General features: G+C 42.4%; 1 long non-coding RNA gene across 1 annotated transcript; it reads right to left on the reverse strand.

Annotated features, from left to right (window-relative positions):
- Positions 1-5,353: 5,353 nt before the first annotated feature.
- Positions 5,354-20,278, reverse strand: LOC141570041 (uncharacterized). The gene is made up of 6 exons (XR_012493792.2): positions 19,941-20,278; positions 10,818-16,058; positions 9,916-10,091; positions 8,691-8,821; positions 8,181-8,331; positions 5,354-8,052 (listed from the first exon to the last, which is right to left on the reverse strand). It is a non-coding gene; the product is annotated as an uncharacterized LOC141570041 (long non-coding RNA).
- Between the last annotated feature and the right edge of the window lie 1,430 nt (positions 20,279-21,708).

Raw genomic sequence — 21,708 nt, forward strand, 5'->3', positions numbered from 1 at the left:
CATACCCATCAGCCAGGAGAGCTGAAAGAGGTTTGGTGATTTCCTAATGTCACACAACTTATTCTTAGCAAAATAAATAAATAAATAAATAATAAAAAGTTGGGGGGGGGGAACCATGATCTGTGATCTATGTCTCCTGGTCACGAGCGCAGTGCTGAGGCGTCATATGTAGTTGTGATATGTCCCAGCCGACCTCTGCAGCTCAGACCCAAAGAGCACGCTCCCCTCAGAAGTCAGATCACCCCTGTCCCGGAGGAGAACTCAGCACATACCGCATCCCAAAGAGTTCACCTCCCCCAGGAGCAGAGTGACACCCTGCCTTTTCCAATCCTTGACTTTAAAATCATACTTCTATGTTTTGAGTTGCCTGCAGGCTTCGGTTGAAGGATCACACCGGATTTTAGCACACAAACAACTCTCATTATTTCTAAAGCTTAGGAAACGGGCCTGCCATCCACACGGCTAGAGAACACTGGAATTTTACCTGGATGCTACAGTTTGCATCTACCTGAGAAGGCCTGCACATTTAATTTCATCAGCCAGCAGCAGAAAGCATGACTCATTTCAGCTTCAAACATTGAACATTTTGGTCTTAGATTAAAGAAAGCAATGTATTTCCCATCGGTTTTACAGTTAGAGTGAAATCTACACTTTTATGGCATGCAATACTTTCACAATATTAATTTTCCTGAAAAAAAATTACCATCAAGTCAGTGCTGGTGTGAGGATTTTTATACTCTGCACTGTCTTATAGGCATTATAAACACTGCATGTACACACACACACACACACACACACACACACACACACACACACACAGAAAGTCTTCTTCTAATTCAGGCAGTCTGCTTGAATATAATCTCTAGTGAGGAAGCAAAGTGTGTGTGTGAGTGTGTGTGTGTGTGTGTGTGTGTGTGTAAAACTAGTGGGTAGAATTGAAATAGATGGATAGCGTAGTTGGATGTCTAGGATAGAAATTCTAAGTAAGTGACATTATTCAGGTGAGGCTTTCTGGAGAAGTGCAACTCAACGCATGTTTTGAAGGAGTCATGAAATTTATGCAGCTTTATGGCCAATGAAAGGAACAGATATTCAATGGATAAAGTTTTGCCACTTTTTTGGAGGTGATTGGTTAGGAGGTGACATTTAGATGAATCTCCATCTGGGGACAAGGTGGAAGGAGTCCTAGACCTAGATCCAAAGGAAACAGGTATCCGATGGCTACTTCTAGGCAGCTGGGGTGGAGCACAGCCCCCATTCACCTGGGCTTCCTGTGCCTTACCTGGGACGCAGGACGCCAGAGGACTGAGTGTGCGGACTGAGGACCAGAGTCACGCACAGACAGATTTTCCTGGGAGAGTTATAAGAGTTTTGAGTTAATGGCGGAACATGGAGACATGTACTTATCACAAACTCAAATGCCTCCAGAGGCTGGCCTGACACTGAACCCACCCGACCCTGCAGCTGAGTGATGGCTGCCCTGTGGAAGGGGCTGGGCTGGCTTTTCCAGGCCCACCACTGGCACTTACACTGAAGTCCCATGTGAGTCACCTCCGATCATCAAGCTGCCATGTTCATTATGAAACTATTGTCCTGAAAGTCTGTCTATCCAAGCTGGGAAAAAGAAATATAGATTATGAGACACATGTGGCTTTTCTCACACTGACTTCTATTTTCAGGCAGGCCTCTGAGGGCATTTGAGTTTGCGGTAAGTAGAGAGGTCTCAGGTAAAACACCAAACCTACCACTGTGCTCCCCAAGTTCCTGTCTGCTGCCTCCTGGCCTTGGCTTTGGGCTCACCTGGCTGTGAGCACATGAGTCTCTAGTCTCCTGAACTCCTCAGGCCCCCAGGGTGCCCCACTTCCCAGCATGGGCCCACAGCACCAGCTGCAGGGAGCATGACCTTTCTGCCCCCTGGGGTGACAGTCTGTTTATATGCTCACAGTTTTTTGTTGTCCACACCCTGCCTGTTTTCAGAATAATTTCACTCATTCTCACAGGCGTTCCCTTGCAGAGCTTTATTGATAAACAAGCTAGGACGCTTTGTTTGGTTGCTTTTGTTCTTTTTTTTGTTTGTTTTTTTAACTCTAGAACATCAGTGTTGCTCAGCAGCCCTGAAAGTCACACCCCTCCGTTAGTACTCAGTTATAGGGCTGGGATGAAACGTTGACTTGGGGGAAACTTGAAGGTGGAGAAGCGCAAAACCCCCTGACTGAGACTCTTGGTGACAGGCTGGACGTTGATTGCTGGTCTCTAACACCTGAGTAGATGCAGCAGGGCAGGAGTTGTTCCTGACTGATTGATGGAATGAGCTGCCCAGGCAGCGGCCAAACCATGGCAGGAAGGGCACTGCCTTTCTGATCTCCCCTGGTGAAAGGCTGTCCACCCGTAGGCACGTCTGACAGCTCACGCCCCACCCCGGGGCACACCCACATCTGCCAGCCGCAGGGCCTGGGGACCATGCACAAGTCTTTTAAACAGTAGTCACAAGTCTCTTGATGGAAGCGATGTTTTCTAGTACAATCTCAGGGCACAGATGAAATGGTACAGTAATAGAGTTACAAGGCAGTCATGTTTACTTGGTAAGGTCCAAAAATAGTTGGAAGGACATCTGAAGAGCAAGTGTAGAATGATACTCCCGTTTTATACTTGGGGCTACTCACATTGTTGAAACATGGATCAAACAATGATACCAGAACTGGAGCGATGCCATCAAAATGGGAAGTGGTTTGACTGGTGTGAAACGGTCTGTAAGAAACGGGATGCCAAAGCAACCTTTCTTTTTTTTAAATTTTTTATTGGGGAATATTGGTGGGCAGCGTGTTTCTCCAGGGTCCATCAGCTCCAAGTCGCTATCCTTCAATCTAGTTGTGGAGGGCGCAGCTCAGCTCCAAGTCCAGTTGCCGTTTTCAATCTTACTTGCAGGGGGCACAGCCCCCCATCCCATAAGGGAATTGAACGGACAACCTTGTAGTTGAGAGCTCGCGCTCTAACCAGCTGAGCCATCCAGCCACCCCTCTGGAAGCACAGCAGCAGCTCATTGTTTTCAGTCTAGTTTGGAGGGCACAGCTCACTGGCCCGTGTGGGAATCGAACCAGCAACCCTGTTGTTCAGAGCTCGCGCTCTAACCAACTGAGCCACCTGGCCGTCCCCAAAAGCAACTTATAAATCTGTTCTTTGTTATTTTCCAAAAGCTAGTTCAGTGACAGAAATCAAAGTTTTAATTTATTTGTAGCATATAAAGTATTTTTACATCTCACATATATTTCTTGAAAAATAAAAGTGTGTGTGTGTACGAGCAGTTCTCAGGCAAGGAGAGGACATTTGTTCCCCAGGAGATATGTGGCAATGTCTAGGGTCATATTTGGTTGTCACGACTGGGACAGCGGGTGCTATTGGCATCCAGTGGTAGAGGCCAGGATGCTGCTAAACACCCTACAGTGTGCATGAGAGTCCCCTCAGCCTAGAATCCCGCAGCCTCACCCATGTCAAAGTTTGGAGACTGAAAAACCCTGAGGTGTGTGTGTGTCTGTGTGTGTGTGATATTACATGCATGTGTGTATATCTGTATATAAGCATATACACAGACATATCTGCATATACACACACATACACATGTACTGAATATACATGCATACTTATATCACATTACATATGTTATATATATATATATATATATATATATATATATATATATATATATATATATAATTATAAAGATATGGAGTGGTGCAACTTGGTACCTCCATTCAACTGTCTATGGATCCACAAGCAAGGGCTACATTTTATTTTCTAAACAACCAAAACATCCTGATGTTCAAAATAGCAGGAATGAAGAAACACAAGATTTATTTATTATTAATTTTTGTTGTTGTTAAAGGAAGACTCAGAAAAGGGTCCTAAAAAATTGGAGAAGGGACCAGACAGAGAGTCTGAATGCCCCTGTGCCCACCCACGTGCTGGCTGTCTGGGGACTCTTACCTGTGAGACTTGGGGGCTTCACTTTTTGAGTGAGGCAGCAAAGGAGCATCAAACTGAAAAAAACAAAAACAAACAAACAAACAAAAAACAAACAAAAAAACCCCCAAACAAACAAAAAATGCAAAGTCACTTTCTAATTTATAAATGTACTTTATAAACAACATATTAGGGTAATAGGGAATGGGGAAAGCTGAAGGAAAGGGTTTAATAGGGAATTAGAAGACTAATACTCTAACCAAAGAGTGGAATGATCTCAAATAGCCCCTCCCCCCAGAGGTCTTTTTAAAATGAACTTTGCTAGAAGACTTCTGAACGTCCTTTCCATTTTTTAGCAACATTTTCAAAACAGGAAATTTGTTTCTAGCAAAATATTTTTCAAACCCTCCTTTACTAGTGTGTTTGGTTTCTGGTTCCATTTAATTTCAGCCAGGGGCCTTCGATTCAGCCTAGGGCTCCTTCCAACTCAGGTCCTTTCATGGATTCCAGACAAGCAGGGTGATTTCAAAAAGAGTTGGTGACTGATAAGAACATGATAAGGAAACTTGACAATTATAGCTAAAATGGGCAGTTCATCTCCTTCTGTGACCAAATCAAACATGTTTTCAAGACTTTCATATCACAAAATCTGCCCCTACCCTATACACACATTTTAAAGATAAAAGTGGAAATTACATTCTAAAACAATACAGGCTTTCTCATGAATAAAATCACTTGACTTTACGTGTGGGGTTGTATGCCGTCTCTCAGACACCGTGGTTGTCACCTTCTTAACCCCAGGACCTAAGCCAGGAAAGCAGGAGCTCAGAGAGGAAGGCTCAGGGACCAGCTAACTCAGGGCTGTAGCCCAGGAGACCATCCACAGAACCACCAAGTGGGGGAGAAGACTGATGGATGCAATGACCAAGAGTGAAGCCAGAAACCAGAGACTGTGGAGCCAGTTTTAGAAGTACAAGGGCTTCGAGGAGAGATGAACTGAGAAGTGGTGGCCATCAGCATGGAAGACGCCAAGAGACCAGAGCTGGTGAAGACGGGGGCTGCTGGGGGCCAGGTCTGAGCATGCAGCTACCGTATGCTACCTACTGGCAGGTCCTTGCCTGGACACAGAGTTACTCTAATGTCCATTCTTCAGTGTCCTCTGTGTGAAGAGAGGGCAGAGGAAGGAATGAAAAATGGCTTTTCTAGTAGTGGACCATCAGAGGCAAGCACACAGACATGAACCCAAGTTGGTTGGTTATTTATTCAAGCAGTCATTCATTTACATTTTTCGGTATTTAAATTCTAGCTGAAAGCTCATAGCGAATAATCATATAATCACATAAAAGCCTTCCTGAAATGGGATGGTCTTTACTTAAGGAGATTAAACACAGTTTGTTTTACTCAGTGAAAGGGTTTCTGTCCTTCTGCCGGGTGCTTTTGCACGGGTTGCAGAGGATTTCCCATGAAGAGTGTGATACCGACTTGTGTGGTCCGTACAGATGGCTCTGAGAGCACCTGTGGTCTCTGGGCAGAAAGCACTCTTGCTGAGATCCTGGAAAGATTGGCTCTGCTTTAAATGTTGCCTTATCATTGATGCCTCAGAATCCATGGCTGGAAATACTTAGCCCAGCACACAGCTAGAGACCAGCATGTGCTAAAACCTCATTCTCCTTTTTCCTGAGTAACTGCTAGGACCAGAAAGGATTCTTGCTGATGGCAGACTGGGGAGAACGGTGACCTTGGGTGGCAAGGCTTGGGTCCCAATGACACATGACACTACAGTTTTGTGTTTTTTTGTTTTAATTGTCTTTCTTTTTCAGAATAGTTTTAAGTTCATAGCAAAATTGAGGGAAGGCACAGAGATTTCCCATATGCCCTCACCAGATGGTACCTTGTTACAATGGATGAACCTACACTGACACGTCATCATAATCCAGAGTCCACAGCTGGCACTAGGGTCACTCTTGGTGTCGTACCTTCTGTGGGTGTGGACAAATGTGTAATGACACGTACCCCCATTCTAGTGTCACTCAGCAGTCTCACTGCCCTGAAATCCTCTGTGCTCCCTCTCTCCCTTTCATCCCTCCCCTTCAACCTCATTACTCCTGGTAACTTCTGATTGTTTCCTGTCCTCATAGCTGTGCCTTTTCTAGAATGTCATTGAGCTGGAATCACACAGCATGCAGCCTTTTCAGGTTGGCTTCTGTCACTTAGTCATATGCATTTAAGGTTCCTCATGTCTTTTCATGGCTTGATGGCTCATTTCTATCTAGCGCTGAGTAATATCACCCTGTCTGGATGGACACAGTTTATTTATCCATCACCTGCTGAAGGGCAGCTTGGTTGCTTCCAGGTTTTGACAATTATGAATAAACTCCTGTTTTCATGGGCAAATCAGGCTGGACCTTTCCAGCTTTTCTATCAAAATGGCTCTACTTACGAAAGTGCACAGAAATCTTGGGAGGCCATGAAATGGTTTGGTGCCATTTGTCACAGAGAGAATTTCTGAGTCTCCTGTTTTATACTAACACTTCTGGCAAACTTGCATCCTAACTCATTTATTACTATTAAAAATAACAATTATACTTTTTATTATTAAAAATTAAATCTTCCCCAAAGCCTCAAGTGAATTTGATTCTCAGAGGAGTAAAAGATATTTCTTTCTCCCCAGAGTTAGTTTTTCAGATAGAATCCTGTGACACCTTGATATTCCAAAATGGTCATGATTAGATCAAAGTATAAACGCTTACAGATGCCAAGTGAATATGTATGTACTATCTCCTACAAACAAAATAAAATCCCTAATAATTGAAATAAGCAGGATGGGCTCTTAATTTCCCATGTTCCATTTTAAAAGGAAAGTCTCAGGAAACTCATTTTATGAATTTGAGTAGATCTGACTTAAAAGGAGATTTTTATTCTGAATGACATCTTTGGCACCAGTGAGCCAGCATTTTATGCAATGAACTGAACGCCACTTACAGGCAGTGGGGTTCAGGAAAACCATGTGTGGCATTCAGTGTGCGAATCCAAACTCGACATCCATTTCAGAGAGTGGGCCGTGCAGGAGCCTACGATCGCCCTCCCATTACCTGCTTCCCAATTGTGTCTTAGTTACACCAGGGATGGTCACTCTGATTTCCATTATTATCAGCACGCAGAGTTCTGTAGAGTCTGAGAATCATGCTGCTGTCAGGGAACTTGGAGCTCCTCACTTTTACCATCTTTATTCAAAGGAGGCAAGAAACACCAGAGAATGCAAAGGACCTGTCCAAGATCAAGTCACACAGGTAGCCATTAACACTATATGACCTAATCAGATTGTTAAATAATTAGTAGACTTAGGTACCAATATCTGGAGTGTCGAACAGCCACATGCGCCTGTGTTTTAAGAAAGAATGTCAGTGCTTTTTTTTCTTCAATTTCTCTAACATGCTCTTCATGCGCATGCATCTTCCAATACGTCTTCACGTTGTCATTTGTGCATTTCTTTTGCTCAACCCCTGCCTCACCCCCACTGACTGTAGGCTCGTTGAAAACAGTGTCTCTGCCTTGCCCTTCATTTTCTGCAGCTCCTGCTCACAGCCTTGGTCCTAATGGGCCCTCAGGAAATAGGCGCTGCGTGAACATTGCCCACGTTCTTAAAACGAGCCGCGTCCAGAATTTGGTCACATAGTTCTTTGCCCTCTTTTTTTAAATTACACCCCTTTACTCAGCTGACCACTCCTGCATCACCTGTGCTGACATTCTGTAAGCTCAGGCCCCTGATAGCACACATACAGGCCGAATCTACAGCCCGTGGGCAATATGAGTTCTAGGTCAGAATCCCTATTCTGAGGCAGCCCCCTCAGTCATTCCTGGGGTTGTTGTGGTCACATCAGGAAGCTGTAGTGGCCTCTCCCACATGGCCCTGGCCACTTTTCTATCAAAGGGTACAGTCTGCAAAGCCCCCCAAGAAAGGAGGCATGCAGAAGCTGTGCTTCTCCGTTCTCCTACGTGATAAGGGTGTGTGAGGTTGTCAGGGTGCTGTTTCTGCTGGGAGCAGGGCAGCATGCAGGAAGTCGAGAACTGATACCTGAAGGCATCAAGATACACCTGGTAAGGAAGAGAGAAGATTCAGGAATCAGGGAGCAGTAGCCACTGGCTCACTCAGGGAGAGAAACACAATCATTAGATCACAGGGTATGAGGCTGGCCCTGCCACTGGCGGCCGGCACACCCCACCTCCGCAGCCCAGGACTCGTCCATGGTCTTGGGTGAGATGGGGGCGCAGACAGGATATTGGGCTTCCTAGGAGGACACTCTACTCCTGGTCGGATGCTTCATTTCACCTGCAGCGGACATTCTGATTTCTTAGCCGGGACTTCCCAGGAGCCTGAGAAATAGAACAATTTTTGCAGGTATGTCAGTCACCTGGATGGAAATTTAACAGCCTGTTGGGGAGGTTGAACGAAGAGGGAAACTCTAGTTGTTATTTGTAGCATTGTCTTCCTCTGAGAGTCTGCTGGCCTGCCCACAGAGCTCGCCTGGGCACCTCTCCTCAGCCTGCCCGGCCTCAGTACAAAGGTTGAGAGAAGCACTTTTTCATGGTTGGCCCTATGGCTCAAATTAGCTCAGTATCAATGGGAAAGTTTTTTTTTTTGACACATCTATAAGAAGAATAAGAAGTTTGAATTATAAGCTTAGATGTTTTAGGTAAGAGTCTCTATTGCTTTTGGGGGAGAAAAGTCTTACCTGAATGTTTTATTACAGGTAAAACCCTTTTGAGGAGCAAAATCCTGAGGTGGGGGAGGGGCGGTATTGCCCTGGAGTTTGTCATCTGTGGGAAATAGTCTCACCTGGCTCCCTTGATGCAGCAGCCTAGGCTGGGCAGTAAAAATGACAAACACAGAAATACGTGTTCAGAGAGGTATGGCCAGCTTTTCCCACCGAGTCAGGCTATCATTCAGCTTCCACTTCACATCTATTCATTGTACTCGGACATTCAGAGCCTTCCGAGCCATGAGACAAACCGGTCGGTATCATTTGGATATTGATTACTGAAAATAAATTTTTTTTTTGAATGTTTAGCTTTTCATGGTTATTAGGACTTGATTCATTAAGCTGGCAGCCAACTTGACAGTCTTTCCAGATTGATTGGCTGAAGGGGGTTCTAATGTGGACTGAGGCAAGAAGAGTGGAGACTTGAGGACATTGCGGAAAAGAGGTCAGCTGGTGATGATTTTAACAAACACAGCCCGATTTTTAACATTAAGTCAAACTTGCTCTGCGACAAGCCAAGAGCCCCCGTGAGGCTGACTGTAAGGCCATCAGACTCGGGGACCTGAGCGACTGGACGGGACATGGTGTGGCAGTGCATCTGTGAGTGTGGGGAAGGGCCCAAAATAGCAGAAAGCCACGATAACCCCAGCAAGGAGAAGATGGGCTCCCAGGGGAAGAACTGGAGACCAACAGCTTCCTAGGGATGTTCTTGTGAAGTAATACACCCATAATACATTATATTATGATAGTGTATAATTACATACACTGTAACTATAGCATAATAGGCATACAAATTATACTATATAAGCATAATGCGTAGTTTATGTTCTAGTGGACGTATGCTATATCTTATAATATGTGATGCCAATGATAATAGATTACAAATTATTATATAATATATATCATATTATGTCACATATGTTATGTTATAATATATAATATTGCACATGTATTATGATATAATCATAAAAATATAATATCTATAATTATATAATATAGCATAACATTGTATATGCTATATACAATAATACATAATATATATTGTATTATATGTTATATAATAATTACACATATAATCAATTATAATATTAACATATTAATTATATTTAAATTAATTATCATTATATTATAATTATTTGATTGATATATATGAGGTCTGACAAGTTCGTGAGCTCATCCTAGAAAAAGTGCTACATACCTCATTGCAGAATATCACTATGGTCACCTTCAAAGTATACACTGATGCCAGCACTTAGTCCACCCTTCAAAGCAATTCTGGAACTCTTTCTGAAATGGCCGTCAGAGCTGTCGCCATATTATCGTTGGTGTCCTGAATGTCATCAAAATGTCTTTCTTTCAAAATTTGCTTTATCTCTGGGTAAAGAAAGAAGTCATTGGCAGCCAGATCAGGTGAGTAAGGAGGGTGTTTCAATACAGTTATTTGTTTACTGGCTAAAAACTCCCTCACAGACAGTGCTGTGTGAGCTGGTGCATTGTCGTGATGCAAGAGCCATGAATTGTTGGCAAAAAGTTCAGGTGGTCTAACTTTTTCATGCAGCCTTTTCAGCACTTCTAAATAGTAAACTTGGTTAACAATTTGTCCAGTTGGTACAAATGCATAATGAATAATCCCTTTAATATCAAAAAAGATTAGCAACATTGTTGCAATGAGTTCGGGAACTTAATTGACAGAATTCGTGTTTGTGTGTGTGTGTGTGTGTGTGTGTGTGTGTGTGTGTGTGTGTGTGTTTGTGTAGACACATATAGAGGGTGCCAAAAAATGTATACACATTTTAAGAAAGGAAAACTGTATTAAAATTATAGCACTCAATATATACCGATAACAATAGATGAATACAAGTCACAATTGACTTCTGCAATTACGAGAGGTGCTCAAAGTGGTTACCATCAGCGTCCAGACACTTCTGATTACGGTGGACTACTTCCTGAGCAACGTTGACCAAAGTGTCCACTTGTATATACATGTTTTTGGCACCCCCGGTATATATAGCAAAAGTACCCACAGAAGAAGTGAATTTAAGTTGGGTAATGAGATATTTTTGAGGGGAAAATGAAAATCAGACGTATTTCCCCCTGTACCTGTGATTTCTGAGTAATGTCATCAGTGACGTGGTGTTCCCATAAGGCAGCCTGTAGGCAGTGGCCGTGGGGCTTGGCGAGCACTTGTTGTTTCCCTTTGTCCGGAAAGGGGCTCCCATGTTGTTCTCTAAGGTTGTAGAGCTGGCAGGATCAGGAGGGTTGTTTCCAAGGTGTGCCATACACAAAGGAGTGGTGACTATCGTGGTTCGTGGGACAAAGCATGGGCGCTTCTCACTGCTGTGAAGATCTCTCAGACCAGTGCCAGTTCTCATCCCTGATGCCTGATAAACTAAATCTCTTGGCCCTATCCCAACGGATGCCATATGGTGGCTGTGTCAGGACTTGCTGCTTGCTTTCTGGGTGACCTTGGAGAGACTTTCTCTTGGAAGCTCACAAGGTTGTGACATGATGGAATGATGGAATGTATAGAACAGTTCTTTTCAAACATGAACTGCAGAGGAAGTGTGAACTAGGCATTATCCATGTTAGGACACAGTTCCTGAGGCCTCAGACTTCGTTTCCTATGAAGGGAGTTAGATACCTGCTGAGTTAGACACATGGGTGTTGAGTAATTCATATTGTACACTATCTCTACACTGAAAATCAGGTGGTAATTTAGACATCAAAGGATAGGGCTTCCACAGGAAAGGCCCCATCCCACCGAGCCTGGAAGTAGCCGCCTGTTAGAAACAGTTGTGCCTGAGGAATGTGCAGGAAGAAGCAGTCTTCTGAGGGAGCTTTTGCTCACAGCCATGTGTTCGCAACATGAGCTTCTAGGAGAGGAAACCCATCCTTTTACCGTCTTAGGTCCGTGGCTGGCCTGAAAATTACACTGACATTGACAGATTAGCGGAAGAAAAGCATACACATGTATCTACTATTTTAATGTGCACACGGGAGTCTTCAGAGGGGAAGGAACCCTGAAGAAGCCATAGGCCCAGAAGTGTATCTCCCTGTTACACTAAGAAGGACTAACTGTGGGGCTGTGACGAGACCAAGTGGCTCGAGTTAAGGGCAGTAACTGTGGGGCAGGGCCTAGGACTGTGGGGGTCGAATGGAGGCTGGGATTATTCCCGTAGGCATGTCTGCAGGTCCATTCTGGCAGGGATGGTCTGCTCCTCCTGCCCGGGGGTGGGAGGGGGCACCATTCTCAGGGGCTATGTGGTGACCTGCTGTTAGGTAGAAAGAGGACGTCAGAGAGCCCTTCCTGCATCTGCCTTCAGCTCTCAGTCATCAGAATGCCAATTCTGCACATTTGGAGTGGCGGGTCTGAGCCGCTTCCAGCCTGAGAAGCTCGTCCATCAGTACTGACTGTGGAGGGTGTGCTCAGAACCAGGGACATCTCACATATCTTGGCGAGGCTAACAGACACCCGTGGGGCCCGTGTCTGGCACAGGAGCTGTATCTGCTGCTCTCTGACGCGAGGGAGCTGGCTTTGTGGTGTTATGAGAAGGGTAGGAATGCAGCTGGGGAAATCTTGGGATTTATGGCCCCAGAACAGACTCCCATCCGCATGCTGTAGGAAAGCCTGCTGCCGGTTTATGGGAAAGTCCAAACTGAAGTGTGCAGACCTCCGAGTTTCAGATAACCAGTTGTTTGTTTAAACTTGCATCTCCAAGTCTGTCTCTGTTCTGCACCAGACACCTGGCCAGACAATGAAATGCCGCACTGAAGGTGTGTCCCAGGACCACGCAAACCATTATTTCCATTCTTTCCCTCATTCTGTAAACGCAGGGTGCAATGCAGATATTGCTTCTGTAAAGGGAAGTAAACAGCCCAGAGCAAACATTTTCAGAGCCTTAAGTCGACCTCGCTCTGGCAAGAAGCAGTGTGTGATTCAAAGCTATAAAGATAAAGTTATTTGTAATATATTCTAGTCACAGAATAGCCCCCTCTCCATTTCCAAGCAAATGACGTCAGGTACAAGGAGCGGTCGTGCCAAACTTTAATGCCCAGCAATGAGCTGCATGGTTATTTCCTCTATGCCATTTACCTTTTGACTGTGCGCCTCTCTGCCTCAGTTGTAGTTATGGCCAGTGGAAAAGGGGAGTTAACAAAACATAAGCTTTGCAGTTTAACCATCTGATTTTATGCATCTATTGGAAATGAATGACGTGCACTTCCTAATTTGAGGGGAATATCTCTGATTTAATCTGAGTAGGCAACTGCAGACAGCATTCTGGGAGAAATATGGGAGAAATAAGAATATTGGCACCCCCGGTATATATAGCAAAAGTACCTGAAATCACTGAAAGTAAACTATTCTTAGTTATTTTAAAAAGGACACCACTTGCAGCAATTGCTAGTTTAGCGATAATGTGAAGGCAGACTTCCCTGTGTCAACTGTTCATCTCTTCCAAAAAGTTTGTAAATGATTTCGGTATGTATTTCCTAGAGTGAACCTTACCTTGATATTTGATTTTGTCTTTTATTTTTCACCCCACATTTTAAAGCACCACATTTTAATATGTCAGGTGAGAATAAGTCTGAAATTCGTATGTAATGTCTTTGGCTTCCTCTAACTTCTGCATGAAGAGAAATACCTACTTTTTGCCATTTCCTTGCGTACTCCAGGTGAAATCGCTATTTTGTCCCCATCAGTGTAGTTGTTGGAGAGTCACATGCAGCAGAGCTGGACTCCTTGGTCCAGGAGGCTGCTCATGTGTCTGAGGGGCTTCCAGGAGGGCCGCCACGGTGCTGAGCGCCACCACCTGTGCCAGGTCACTGCCACGTTGTCCCTGGGAGGCTTCAGGTAAACTGCTAAACATGTGACTTCCTACAGGAAACTGGTGTCTTTACTAAAACAGGGATGGGGGAGGCTAGAGAACTGCCTGCTGGCTCCGATGCCCAGTGTTAGGGAATCATATTCCTAAATGTTCAGGAGCCTGAGCTAAACACGCTCGGGGAAACCTACTGATCTGCTTTAAAGGGGTTCAGCCCTGCAGCCCTCCCTTGCCTCTCGTCCCCCCATGTCAAGGCTGGGCCCCTTTGCTCAGCACTTTGTTCACTGGAAAAACACACACACGTGTTGGCTGGGCCTCCAGTGGTATCAGCATGTCTCCCTACTTTTCCATATCACCCCCCTTTTACTCATTGTGTCTTCAATGACTTGTCCTAGGTTTTGAGAAAACGGTACCTTTTAAACCATTTGACAATGTTCTCTTAGGCATGCTCTTTGAGACTGTAGAGTTTCATCTCCATCTCCCCAACTTTATTGGAACCTCCCCTCCAACACACACACAGGGACATCAGAGAATGCCGGGAAATGTTGCTCCACGGAGAACCACAGCCTGGCCAAACTGTGCTCACATCATTTAAAAATTCTGAGCCTCCGTATGAGTGAAGTGAGTGGACTTAATAAGCTCTAAAACCCCTTCAACTCAAAAACTTTGAACCAGTACTTTCTTTTCTGTAGATTCCCAAGCTTTGTTTTTCTTTTAAAAATGTGGATTCTAATGTTCCATGCCAGAGCCCTGTGCCTTGAGCAGGTGCAGCCCTGCCCCCAGGACTGCCTCTGGTCCACTTGCCAGCCACCCCCAGCCTACATAGGATCACTCAGGAGAGCAATTTGTTCTTTTCTTTATGTCATTCCTGTGGCAGGGAACAGAAGACATAGAGAGCAAACAGGCCCTGCCTTATGTTAAACAAATGTAAATCTCTATTTGCAATTGTCCCCCCTCCTCATCCTTCACTCGTCCCAGTCTTATTGATTCCACTCCAGTTGTTGCTTTTAAATAATTTGGAGCTGCAGTTGCAGACAAGATGCTGGGTGTCAGTCACACTGAAACAGGAGGGAGCTGGGTCAGGCAGGATGATGACATCTAAATGGAGGGATCACTTAGCAATTCATGAGCCAGACCAGGAGGAAATGTGTCTGAAGAGCAAATGTTATTCCTAGGTTTCAGCTGAGAGAGGAATGGTGAGAGTTACTGATTGGGAGAAGTTCAGCATGGCTTACATGTCTTTGTTTTGTAACTGCTAGCGCACAGGCGCGCGCGTGCGCGCGCGCACACACACACACACACACACACACACACCCGTACTTTTGCCTCACTTCCTGGATTTGGACATTTGTTTCTAACCTAATTGTGAGCATAGCTGCATTTATACATATTGATTGGGCACTTACCACCATAAGACAAAGTCCTCAATGGTGTGCTATGACCCACTCCCCTTAGAAAAACACTTCTGAGATGTCTATCTTTCTGCTTTTACCAGTTTGGACGCTAGCAGTTTGTTGCTGGTAACTGTAATGCTGCGCCTGGAAATGGTGTGTTATTTTCAGAGATTCAGATCCTCCGTGTGGGTTTGAGAACATCTGTTCAGACCAGAACATATCAGTTAAAGCTATATTTTGCTCCTCTCCATATGTGCCCAGATGGTTATATCTCTGTGCCATATACTATACATTTCAACTATCTACTGTAATTTATGTTCTTTTGTATGTCTAATGAAACTAATTGTTTCAGACAATAAGAACTCCTAATAAATTTCTAAGCTCCTAAAAGTTAACATTCTTTAAACGTGTGTGCACATGTGTTTCTATTAAAATGCTGCATGTTTCTGTTACAACGTGTATAAACCATGTTATTAAAGGTAAAAAATTTACTGAGTGGGATTTAAAAATCGAAACAAAATAGACCTTACCAGAGATATAGCTTTAAGAAAGAAAATCATTGGAAATTATGAAGAAATTATTAGTTAATTCAACACAATAATTCATACTCCATCATAGGAACATAAAGTATCATTGATCACTATCTTGAGAAAAATGACAAAGCTATTTGAAGGAGTGAAAAAGAAAAGTCAATTTTCTGATAATTTTGCTTCAGAAAGGGTGAGGCTTCATGAACGTGATCTTCAGATATTTTGCACTGTTTTACCTGCTATTTTGCAATCTGCGCCCTCTCAACCATTATTAAACTGACATTTAAAACTTTTCCTCATAAGTTTACATAGTTGCAAGTGATGCAAATTTCAGTATATTGTAATGTGGACGGTAAAAATAAAGCTATGAAATTGCCTTTTTAAATGTGGTTAGTGGACTCTTAATAACAAAGTAATTTGGTACTGACCATCACCTATTAAAAAAAAATACACGAAAGAGCAATTCAACTCCAGGAAATTGGACATTGTTGCTTTCTCTCTTTGAACTTGTATTCCGGTTTCATTCTTCCACAGAATTTTATCTTATTTTTTACCTTTTCTCGAACATTTTGATTGATTGTTTCATAACTCCTCCTGTGAAGAAAACATATAAATAAATTATTTTAATTTTGCCCACACAGCTCTAAATATTACATTTTTCTATACTGAACTATCAATATATTAACATTTGTACAAGATTGATTAAAATAACATAAACATATTACATGATTTTATATTCAGCAAATATTTCATTAGAAATTCATATCCTAATGAAGTAGATGGGAATATTTTTTTCTATTAGTTTAGGTATCCCTGGGTATTATTACTGAACTGACAGAATGAGATATGCATAGCATTAAATCTATTCATAGCATTTTTAAAAATTGATGTAGGCCCTGAGAAAACTTGGAATGTCATAGAGTTTCACTGAACTATTTGTAACGTTTTCTAAATTATATGAAAAATATCAGCGATCTGTTATAAAATAATGTAATCCATCAGTTGATGGATCAGTTACTTTTTCTTTGAAAATAAATTTCAGAAACCACATGACTTGGAAAGAGAGCATGTCATCCGCCCACGGGCAACCTCTGTGTGTCTCTACCAGTGGTTCTTGGTGTATCATTTGCTTATATGACTTTACGGAACTCATATTTGTTTCCATTTCTTCTGTCCTGTTACGGAGTCGTCATCGCTCTGTCTCCCATCCTCCACTCCTTTTCTGCTCCTCACCTTCTTCTTCCTCTTCTTGTGTTTTAACTGCAGTTGGTATTTTTTCCTAAATGCTTCTTCCATAGTTAAGGCATTTATTAAAGTTTCCGTTGTTCCTAGCACATTGGTAGATTAGCAAACCCATGCAAGAGAATTACTTACACTTTAAAAAAAAAAAATCTTTCTAGATAAACGTGCATTAGTTTCTTGTTGATGAGTTCCAACCATGATGTTAACAAAGTATGATATTCAATTTTAAAGTATCTTATTTCATTATTTAATGTGCAAATCCATTTGTTGGCCTGGATCAAGCAGAGATTTGTGTCACACTCGCAGTATGGGAGGGTTTAATTACTATTAGAAACCCTGCCGTGGGAATCAACCATTTAGCTAAATTCCACAGAAAGATGCATAAAAAGCATTTCATCTAGATACATGAATTGGAGATTTAAAATGGACCTACACATGCAAGTGTGCCCAATGTCCTGGTATGTTCTTCCACTTGTGTCCCTTTGGGTTTGGACAGAAACTGGCAGTCCAGCTTTCTCAAGGTGAGAATGGTTTGAAAAATGAGGCTTTACCGTAAGGGGACCCAGGAAAGCTTCCGTATCACACTCTCTTCCCTCATCGAGCTGTCATCCATAGCCCCAACCTTAAGGAAGTATTTTCTCTCATTTTGGCAGCTCTTCCTTTTTGAAATGCATATTAACTTTGAAATTAATAAATCATCATCTTTTTCTCTTCATATTTAAAGGGACATATACCTTAATAATTTTGTCTTTTTCTTTCTCTCTCTCTCTCTCTCTCTCTCTCTCTCTCTCTCTCTCTCTCTCTCTCTTTCTCTCTCTCTCTTTTTCTTTTTTTTAATAGAGTTAACAGAATGTTACCTATTTGGGAGACCAATAATTACATCTTTAAGCCATAAAAGAGCAAGGTGAAAAAAAAGAGAAAAATTAAAAATCACTCCATTTCCCCCTCTTATTCCTTTAGTCTTTAAAGACTCTTGAAAGTGATATACTGACTGCTCACAAGTGTTGACCTAGCATGATGACTTCTGTTTTGTAGGACCTAAAACATGCCTTGTAGGGGACCATCTTTAAAAATTAAAAAATAACAAGTAGAAAATTAATTATAAAGTGAATTTTTAATTAGAAGGAGAAGAAGTATCAAGCAAATTGCAGTTTTTATAAAAGCATTCAAATATTACAAAATGCAGAAATTTAAAATAATTTGCTTTTAATTAACTGCCTAATATAACTCTGAAACACTTAAAAAAAGTTTGGCACCATACTCAATTAGCGGCTTTTCAGGTGCAAAGATTTGTTATATTAGTTTTAATAGAATGAATAGAATATTTAGATTTTTTTTGTCTAGCTGGTTAATAAATTTTTTTAAATTAATGGTTTAGAAAAATATCTTTCATCTTTACAGTTTGTAATGGTGATGGCATATAAATTTATGGGGTGTTGTAAAATTGGTGAAAACCTGTAGCCTTTCTTTCCTATGAAACAATAAGATGGCAGTGCATTTCAAGATATTTTTAGCTTTATTTTACTCATGATTAATGGAATTGATTGATGAGACTCATTAACCAGTATTTCAAAAATGTCCCATATCTAGTGGCATAGTATGTGTGTCGTGGTAACTTAGTCAATACCAGAATTTTGTGTCAAATCAGCAAGAATTTAAGTTTTTTTCAGTAGGTTCATATGATGCATCGCTTTATACTATTTGTACCTGTATTATCAAGTAATTCAAAAACCTTTTCATGGCTTCTGTTTGATATTTATTTCTTACCCTAATGAACCACTATTTTGTTATGATCTGAAAAACTGCTGTTTAGATTTTCTACTCAATGTCGGAACAACTATTTTATTTTTGATACACATCTTTTTGTTTCGTTTCAGATTCCATTATTTTCTTGCTTGCATTTCATCTGTCTTATTTAATAAATACATTTGAACATTTTCATCATATGTGTATAAACAAGGAGCTTATACTTCCTTGTTTCACTGAAACATCCTAGCACATTGTAGTTAATGCCTTAACTTTATAACTCTGCAGTAAATCAACCTTCGTTTCAGTGTCCCCAGGTAGAATCTGGAGGCTGCCAAAGTCGTGCAGTTTAGGAACAATGGCCTCCAAACTAATAAAAGAGGTGTGATCAGGCCAAGATCATCAATGCTTTTATCCCCAAGGATCCCAGGGTTTTAGATTAATGATACCATGTGTATAGTCTGCTGGGGCTACTGTAAAAGAATATCACAGACTGGGTGGCTTAAACAGAAGTGTATTTTCTCATAGCGCTGGAAGCTAAAAGTTTAAGATCAGGTTCTGGCCAGTTCAGTTGCTGAGGAAGGCTCTCTTCCTGACTTGTAGATGGCCACCTTCTCACTGTGTCCTCAAATTGCAGAGAGTGTGAACGAATGATGCCAGGCGCTCTGGTGTTTCTTATAAGGACACTAATCCTATAGGATCAGGGCCCCACCCGTATGACCTCATTTAACCTTAATTCCTTCCTTAGTTCAGATGGTCATATTGGAGGCTAGAGTTTCAACATATGCATTTTTGGGAGAACATAATTCACTCCACAGCACGTTGCATATCATACATGTCTTTTAATAAAACACTCTAAAAACCAAATTAAAGATTTGCTATTTAATGAAATTTGTTTAAAATCTAGATCCATTTCTTACCTTGCTTAGGAAAAACATCAACCCTCTCACATAGAAAACACATTTGAGTCATTCCCTTCCCATCTCACTGGTGCTGTTATTTGGACTCAGTGCCTCTCGGCCTGAAGAACCCTGAGCTGAACAAAGCACACAACCCAGTGTATAGTGGTGTGGCAGCTACCATACAACCCCGGTTCACGGAGGGACATGGGCACCACTAGGCACAGAGACTCTGAAATCCCTGGACACGTGTTGGAGGTCACTCAAGGTGTGTGAGAAATTCTCCGTGGCTTCCGACTCTGCCCTCTTGGCTCCTGGTTTGGCCCTGAATCATCTCCTTCCATGATATGTGGTCAGTCTGCCAAGCTCACTCACTCAGTCTTCTCAGTGGCTTTTTGCCTGTAGGAATTTGGGGTCTGAAAGCCTCGTTTCCTTTTGAAGAGCCTCTGCCCTTTTCAGTCTAAGTTGGTGTTTCGTCTGCTACTATAATTCTCTTGAAAAATTGTTTGTCTCCATGAATCTTATCAAGATGTATTTCATGCAACCAAGGCCGCACCCAGAAATATATTTAAGATCAGCCCACATTTACCTTGAGTTCCTGCTGGGACTTCTGAGGAGCCACATCCTTAAGGTTCTGAAAAGCCGTATGATTTGACTAAGTGATTCTTTGAAACTTCACCTTAGGTCTTTCTGAACAAAGAATTTTGAAATCATACTTTGTCTTCAACATTGTGTTGTGCGTTCCTGACATTTCCCTGGAGTTTTTCTTTGCCTGGCAATAATTTCTTTATTGTAGCATTGTTTCCCGTCTTGAGAGGCTGGGGATTTTCAATCATAAGTTCTCGTTCCTTTTGGTTTATCCATCTTTCCTTTAGCTGATCTCTTTTCTTCTCATGTTTCCTTATTTGTAGTAAAAAGCAGCCCAGTATCATCTCTGAAACTTGGCCGGGAAACTCCTTAGTCAAGTATGTGTTTTCTATTTTTCATACTATTGCAATTGACAATATTGCTAAATGTTCTGCCACTGTGTGGCAAGGGTGCCTTTCCTCTTGTTTTCAGCAGCATTTTCTTCACTTCATGTTAAGCCTTTCCCGGCAGCCTCCACAAAGGCCAGAGGATGTCAGCTGCCAGCATCTTTGAGGCTCTTTCTCGCTTCTTCCCACTTCTTGGTGTCACCCCACTTCTACTACCACAACCTGCAATAGTTCTCTATTGCTACATGAAAGTACCTCAAAGCTCTGTTGTTTAAAGTTACAGTAGACATTTATTTTCCCCTCCGTTTCTGGGGCTCAGCTTAGTTGGTATCTGTCAAGAGGTTGTGGCCAAGATGCTAGTGGGGGCTACACCACTGGGAGGCTCGACTGGGGATGGAGGGCCAGTCTCCACAGTAGCTCATTCAAACAAAGGGCAGATTGTTGCTGGTTGTTGGCAAGAGGCCTCAGTTCCTGCCCACATGGAGCTCTCCACAGGCTGCTTGAGCATTCTTGTGACATGGCAGCTGGCTTTCCCAGAGTGAGTTGTCCCAGAGAAAACAACATGGAAGTAGCAATGTCATTATGATCTCACTTCAGAAGTCACCCACCATCCCTTGCGCCACATTCTATTCATTAGAAATAAGCCACTGAGTCTGATCCACTTGCAAGGGAAGGGAAAATTAGACGACTTTTAAGGGACAAGTGTCAAAGATTTTGTGTATATATTTCAAAATTGCCACATAGTAATTAAAGTTGTGGGCCCACATAACAGAGAAGTCTGCAGGTAGGGCAAGATTCGAGTAGGGTTCGAATAGGGATTAAGCTCCAAATCTTTGCAATTCTCTTGGGTTTGCCTAACCCCATGGCCCATCTTTAGCAGGTTGTTTTTCCTCATTTACTTCCTATGCAATCCCAGAGGAAGAAAAATAATTTGTCTCCTGGAGGTCCCAGATGAGACTGGGGAAACAGAACATGTCCACGGGATGGGATGATGTCTTGTCATCTCTGGTCAGGCTGCATATGCCACCCTCAAGGGGGTCATGTGCACACTGTTCACTCTGTTGACATTTAGGGGTTGTTATGAAGTCAAAACATAACTCAGGCCTTAATTTTTAACCTTAAAATGCAGGAAACCAGATTATGAGCTCCCATGACATAAGGCTGCACGGTTTAATGTGCTAAGAGTAGATCATAAGGGCAGAGATGTTTGTCTGTTTGGCTCACTGCTACAATCCCCCAGGATGGAAAACAGCCTAACGGGACAACCAATAAAGGAAAAAGCAGCCATAAGATAATGAGCAACAGCATGAGAACAGAAGCAGCCTCTCTGTGTTAATTATTGATGGATGGCAGCCTCTTTTAGCTATTAGCCAGGACACATGA

This window comes from Rhinolophus sinicus, chromosome 1 (assembly GCF_057876585.1).
Source record: "Rhinolophus sinicus isolate RSI-liver-muscle chromosome 1, RSI-T2T, whole genome shotgun sequence".
Classification (NCBI taxonomy): domain Eukaryota; kingdom Metazoa; phylum Chordata; class Mammalia; order Chiroptera; family Rhinolophidae; genus Rhinolophus; species Rhinolophus sinicus.